This window comes from Balearica regulorum, chromosome Z (assembly GCF_011004875.1).
Source record: "Balearica regulorum gibbericeps isolate bBalReg1 chromosome Z, bBalReg1.pri, whole genome shotgun sequence".
NCBI lineage: Eukaryota > Metazoa > Chordata > Aves > Gruiformes > Gruidae > Balearica > Balearica regulorum.
In genome coordinates, this window is record NC_046220.1 from 19,951,971 (window position 1) to 19,959,244 (window position 7,274).

At 36.5% G+C, this 7,274-nt stretch overlaps 1 long non-coding RNA gene across 1 annotated transcript; it reads left to right on the forward strand.

The window, feature by feature from the left end:
* Positions 1 to 3,793: 3,793 nt before the first annotated feature.
* On the forward strand, positions 3,794 to 7,022 carry LOC142599406 (uncharacterized). The gene is made up of 3 exons (XR_012832960.1): positions 3,794 to 4,044; positions 5,225 to 5,337; positions 6,897 to 7,022. It is a non-coding gene; the product is annotated as an uncharacterized LOC142599406 (long non-coding RNA).
* Positions 7,023 to 7,274: the final 252 nt, after the last annotated feature.

Below are 7,274 nucleotides of genomic sequence, written 5' to 3' on the forward strand. Positions count from 1 at the left end.
ACTGTCTCCCGTGAGAGGGACCCCACGCTGGAGCAGGGGAACGATGAGAGGAGTCCTCCCCCTGAGGATGAAGAAGCAGCAGAAACACCGTGTGATGAACTGACCGTAACCCCCACTCCCCGTCCCCCTGTGCCGCTGAGGGGGGGCGGAGGTTGAAGCCGGGAGTGAAGTTGAGCCCGGGAAGATGGGAGGGGTGGGGGGAGGTGTTTTAAGATTTGGTTTTATTTCTCATTCCTCTACTCTGTTTTGCTTAGTAATAAGTAAGATGAATTCCCTCTCTAAGTTCGCTCTGTTTTGCTCGTGATGATAATTAGAGAATGATCTCTCCCTGTCCTTATCTCGACCCGTAAGTTTTCTTTCATTGTACCTTTTCTCCCCTGTCTAATGAAAGAGGGGAGTGATAGAGCGGCTCTGGTGGGCACCTGGCCTTCAGCCAGGGTCAACCCACCACAGTGTTTAATCACCCTCTCCACAATTCCCCGACCCCACCCCCTCGAAAAATGTTTAGTTGTATTTTCCTTTAGTGTAATTTGTTTAAGTTGCCTCTTGTCCTTCAGCTATGAACCTTCCAGAAGAGTCTGGCTCTTGTCTTCTCTGTAACTGCTCATTAGGAGTTTGTAGAGAACAGGAAAACACACACACCCCTGCCCTTATCTTTTCCATCCTCACAATAACCAGATGGATGTTTCAGAGTATCCTTGCACATCATGTGCTCCAGCTCTCTGACCAGTTTGGTGGTGCTCTGCTGGACTCTGCTCAGTTTCTCAGTGCCCTTCTTGCACTGGAGTACTCCAAGTGTACCAATATCCCACACACAGTCTTACAAGTGTGAAGTCACTTTCATTCTCTGCTTTTTCCTTACTCTGGGACACTTCCTACACTAAGCTCTGATCATTGTCCTCAATGTGCTAGTTTAGCTAACAGACACAGCTAGGATATCACTTGTTCCTACTCTGCTGTTCTCAACTATATGTCTGATAGAGTAGTGGGATTGGAAAGCAAGTTTCTGCTCCTTGGCTGAAGGACTTTTTTTTATTTAATTTTAATTTACTGTCTTCCTTTAGCATTCCAACCATAGATTGCTTCGATCTCTCCCTGGACATAGCACTGTACTTGCGCCATTGAAAGACTAAGTGGATCTGTGACCTTTACATATTTGCAAATTAGCAAATAAGCAAAAGAGCTATTTTTCATGAGTCAGTGTGATGCTGTGATCCCACCCACATCCTCCTTAGAACATGACTCACTGTGAAGGACCAGGCTGCTAAGAAGGACGGTAATGCGTGACTCGGACTAGCCAGTCTGCAACCTGCCTGTCAGCATCTGAGTTTACAAATCCTGGTAAGATATAATTAAGTGCTAAAAGTTGTTCCTTCTTTAACTTTTCTTAAAAAATCTTTAAAAGCAAGGATATCATACCACTGTAGAACATTTTTTTTCCAAGACATGGGAGAAGAGATACTGTTATACCATCCTGTTACCAGGTACTAACATTGGTGCCTGCCTTCAGGTGTTAACTGTGGTACAGACTTGGCTTTTCTGTATCATGGGACAATCTGTGTGGGTATAAGAATAAATATTTTATAACTTATGCAGCTAGAACATTTGAAGTGTGATAAAGACTAAATAAACCATCTTATTTGTCTCCAAATTAAAAACAAAATAAAATAAAAAACAAAGAAGCTATTTTTCTTCTTAAATTCTTCTCCAAAAGGACAGAGGAGAGGAAGAATTCTAAAAATGAACTGTTGTCAAAAATTCATTGTTACTTTCACAATCTCTTAGAAAAAAACTGTTGGCAATGGACATACAGCTCCTCTGCACAACATCACTCCTCTCACTTTCTTTTATAATTGCACCATATATACAGTAATGGAAGGCCCCTGATATGAAACATATGGTGCAGAATATATATGAAACTTCAGAAAAGAGACTGAAATGTCTAGTTTGCTGAATGGACCGTGGAATATGAATCTGCTACATTTTTGTTGCCAAAGCTATTCATAATCCCTTTTTCTAAGAGTTATATGAGGCTTTCTATTTTAAACTTCCTATTCTATTCTCCTACTTCCCTTCTATTTCCTGTCCCAGATCAAAAAATCATTAGCTCTTTATATTTGAGTGTGACTATGCTGTTTTATTGTCACATGTAGATCTATAGTCAAATGCAGTTAGGTTGGCAGATGATGCAAGCTGACTCCATGGTTCAGAAACACAGGAAATGCTTGGGTGGGCATGCACATGCACAGCTGAACAAGTGTGGCTTTTCTCTGTCCATGGAATATTTGTATGTCCACCCAAAAAGATTTTGTGGTTTATCCTCAGAAGTTACTTTCCTCCATTTTTAACTCATGCCCTAAATTACAAGATCATCCTTCTATTTGTAGAGATAAATAAATGACGAGATGTCTGATAGTATCAACCCTTTCCACATTGATACCAGACTCCCAGCTGCATCATTTGCTTTGTGATCTTTCAGTTTGCATTAGGCTGATTCACTGCTCCTCTCAGAGAGGTTCTAAGTAAAGCCACCAAAGGTAGAGCATGTGAGCAATGATAAATTTAGAGAGGGACGAATGGAAAGTTATTACTGAAATGGTCAAATGAAGACTACAGGAGAGCAATTCACTTTAAAATAAAAATACAATAAGTATCCTTACATTTTTTTATGAAAATGCCAGAAACTGTATAGCTCTGAATACTCAAATGTTACATACTGTATTACTTGGCTTTTTACTGTAAAAAAGTTGTTTCATTAAAGAAAAAGAAATCAAACCCCAAAACACCAGCTGACAATCTTGTTACATTATAATAATTTTTCAAGCAGCTTTATTTATAATTCTTACCCTCAGATGTACCTGCTCTTCTCTTTCAAGGGACATAAAAAATTAAGGTTTAACTCCCTGAATATAGTCTGTACTAATCATCGTATGATGGCTGGAAGCTATTATTTCAATATTAATTTATATTTTGCCAAGCATTAGGGACTTAGAAATGTTCAGGTATACACATTTTTGTTACTTACATTCCCTTTGTGCACTAATTACATAAATTACATTCTCATTACTAATATGAAATTTTATGACTGAAAGAAGTATAATTAAGATTCAAACTGTACTATGTTCAGTTACAGATAGTTCATGCTGACTAACTAAAGGGCATTATTATTATATGATTTTATATTGTATTTAGTTTTTGGAATGTAATTTTCAGAGCCCTGTACAATTACCCACTCATGTGAAAAGAGAGCAATATCACCTGAATTTTAGTGTAATTTTCACATGAAGACATATCTGATTCTCACAGATAAAACTTACAGATACTCAACAGTGCTGAGATTAGAATCCAAATTTTTGGTTGAACAACAGGTAAAAGTCAAGGAGCAGAACACTAGAAGAAACACATAGGGATAAGTAATAATTTTTCTTGAAAACAGTACCTTTAATTGGTCCAGAAACAGGACAGAAAGAAAGTGGTAATTTTTCTTTTTAAAGCTGGGGGGGGGGGGAAGTTCTATGGAGTCCAAAGTATGGATGGAAAAACAAATTTTCACCAGTTAACTATTCCATGATGCATAGCTGTTTGTGTTTCCTGCACATGTGAGGCAAATTACTTTGGCTTTTTTAATGAATGGTGAGCCATCTCCATTTGCAGTTGAATATGGTATGTGAATAGCTGGTTGTTATGAAAGAATTGGTATGTAGTAAACTTATACTCTAGCCTACTATACAATAGCTTCTTCGTATACCTGTACCCTAAAGTAGTCTCTGCTAATTTTTTTTCACAGAGCTTAATGAACAGTCATTAAATACATTATCAGTTTCTGTTCATTCATTTGGCCTGTAGACCTCAGCATGAAAAAACAGGGCTGTTCTCGTGTTGTTGCTGGGAAAATAAGTCACTGAAATACACCTACTAAATATATGGCTATATGGAAACATGGAAGAGGAGAGAAGAGGGTCGTCTGCTATATTTTATGTGCTGAAGTTGGAATAAAGTATTTTTACAAATTTCACTACTGATGAGGACTTCAGTGGTTGTACTGTAAGTAAAGTCTTTCTTTTCTTTCAAGTCCTCTTAACTTGTCAGTGTATAATTTATTTTAAAATATATTGTGCCTGGTTTGGAAATCTAAAGGTATGGAGTTGTGTTAATTTAGCAACAGAGATAGTATATTATTAAAATACAGAAATACTATATTATTAAAATGCTTTGGGGTGAATTTTTGGTGCTGCTACTGTCAGCAATACAACTTTTATATATAAAAATGCCACCACATGCTTTTAAAGAAAGGGGTCTTTATAAAAATTTTTCTTTTCCAAGAAACAAATAAAATTGGAAACTTCCTCAGATTAGGATGAAATGTTTTTATTTCAGAAACATGCATTTTAAACATTCAGGTCTACAAAAAGAAAAACAGCAATTGTTGGTATGACAATTTTATTAATGTACGAGTTGCAGCCACTCTGATTTATCATTTCAGTCTGATTAAAAAGCATCCTCCATTATTGTCCTCTGTTGGTTTTAATAACTCACAGAATGTAACTGAACCTGCCTTTAGTAGCTAAAGTAAAATGAAAAGTTTTAGAGTCTTTACTTACATATTTTCATCGGTTTCATTTTCAACTCCTCACAGACTTACACATTCCATAAAGCAAATGCTGATTTCATTGTCCTGCCTGCACACTCTGGAGAGGTTTAGCCTGTAGTTTTAATATAGAATGCAAACATTTTGTGTGGATACTATTTTTCAGAATTAGAGGTAAAGATTTCTAAATAATCTTTGTGCATAGAAGCTTGATTCCCAGCAGACATCAGCTTTACCTATGTAAATATTAGCACATGTGTTTACGCTGCACTTTGGAGGTCCTCATTACACCTGGAAATGAAGATGATCACATCTGTGCTCTTCTCTTTCCTAGTGAATGCATATCCATAATCCAAATTGAAAACTTACCTTGTATTCTACACTGCAGTTACATATGATAAGCAATTTTCTATTATATGAGTTAGTATCATAGGATCATCTACCTAAATTTAATTTTGGTGGGCCAATACAAGTACATAAAATGTATATTGATTGAAGAGTAGATGTAGCTCACCTGTACAATGAAGTGCCCCTCACCTACAAAGTTTTACATAAACCATAGTCTTTACAATTAATTGAGAAAATACACAACTTACTTATATTTTCTTTCTATCGTTTTCTGTGTCTTTACATGAGGAAAATTCTGGGTATAGCTGCACTTAAAGAGGAAAATTAAGAAAGAGCAAGGATTCCCAGTCTGTGAGTGTGCATCTTCATTATTGGCTTTATAAAGACAAAGTAATAGAAAGGTAAAAAGACTTCTTTTTGGATTTCCATTATTGCTGTGAGGAAATTAATAAAAGATCACCACAAATGTATAACGACTCCTTCAGAATTAAACTAGATGTATAAGTTTACACTATTTTATCTTCTTATCTAATATGGAATTAATTCAGTTTCCTGCAAGTAAAATATTGTTGTGTTCTCAATACAACAGACTAAGTAAATCTCCTTAATCCTTGTTCTGTAACTCTTTCAAATGCAACTAACAAACGTAGAGTGATTACAACATCCAACATAATTGTTATTGTAAACTAGACTTCATTATAATTTGAGAGGAGGTTTTTTGGAAAACTGCTTCAAGCACTATAAACCCTAGACATCATGTTAAATATGAGCTTATCACCTCCTTGCATTAGAAATCCTTATGTTTTTCACAGTGTAGTTTGTGTCTTGTGAAATCTTTTCATACATAACTCCATCCACCAAATCCCAGCGATGATTTCATGTTTTTTATGTTCCATTCAAAATATTTGATTACATTAAAATTGTGGTACATCAATAGCAAGAGTTAGAACAGAAAAGTGGGCTTTAAAATACTTTCTTGTTTATGTTCCTTTTATAATGTTGGTTAATTTCTTTTTCAAAGCAGAAATTTATGGGTTATATTTCAGCCCAGTCACTAGAAGTTTGAACATCAATTTTTCAAGGGTAGATGTAAAACAACACTAGAAATGCCTGAAATCTAATCTTATTAGAATAAGTAGAGGCAATGTGATATTTAAAAAAAAACTGATTCATGAATCTATTCAAGAAAACATATGAAAATTTAGTTTGCAGTCAGAATCAATTTGTATCGGCTTGTGAGTTTTTAATACAATAGAATTTTAAATGGGCTATCCAAATGATTGTGAATCCTACAAGCTATTATCTGTCATCTGCAGTCATTCTGCTTAAAAAGATGGTATTTATCTGTACAGCAGAAATAATTTGATTTTTAATGTCACAATAGTTACAGCCAAAAATAATTTCAAATAATTCACTGCCATGAATGGGTGGAAAAAACAGTTACATGAATTATTAATGCATGGACAATAATTTTAACTTTGCACAAAACCAGTGGCTCCTGGTTCTGAGCGCCCACTGATGAGACACTGCAGCATGGGGCCCTGCACAGCAGCAAGCTGACACTAGCTAGTGCGCAATAGAGTGCCAGGAATTGGTTGGCACAGGGACAAGATACCAGTTTGGTTCTGTGCAAAATGGTCTTATTCACGGTACTTTGGGAACACTTCTGTGCCTGCTTCCCCACTGTCTCATAGGCACAAGACACTGTGCATCATCTGTTCCTACCTAGAGTTGATAATCAGCCAGTACTATGAAGCAGGACTGGTTGTACTTTGCCTGTGTGCTAGCCAGGATCTGTTACAAGGATGAGTAATCAATAATCAAGATGCATGAGAACATTACTTCCTGCTCTGCTCAACATGAATATACAGGATTGTCAGGCATCAAACATCCACTCCTAGGGATAAGCAAAGTTTACCCATCCAAATCAAATAATACATATTTGAATTTGCCTCTACAGGCTTCCATCCCCACCTTATTTCTTGTTCTGATGAAACTGAAAAGGAAACTTGTTCACAATGGAGATGCATCTTTGGGGTGTTCTTGTAAGGATATTACAGAGGACCTTCAACTACTTCCACGAAGTATAGTGAGACATGTCCACTCAAATCCAGAGGACTACAGAAGAGACATGGGCAGATGAAAGAGGAGAGTGAGAATTGTGTCTTCACTTGAGAGTCAGATGGGAAACAGAGACTGTATGAGCTTAGATGGTGACAATCTCAAATTTTTTCACAGTGCTCTGATTTACAGAGTTAGATTTGTAAAGTGGTACTTGATTGGTTCTTTGCCTGAACACCTCTTAAGTGCAAACTTAATAGTCTGTTGTGGGCACCAG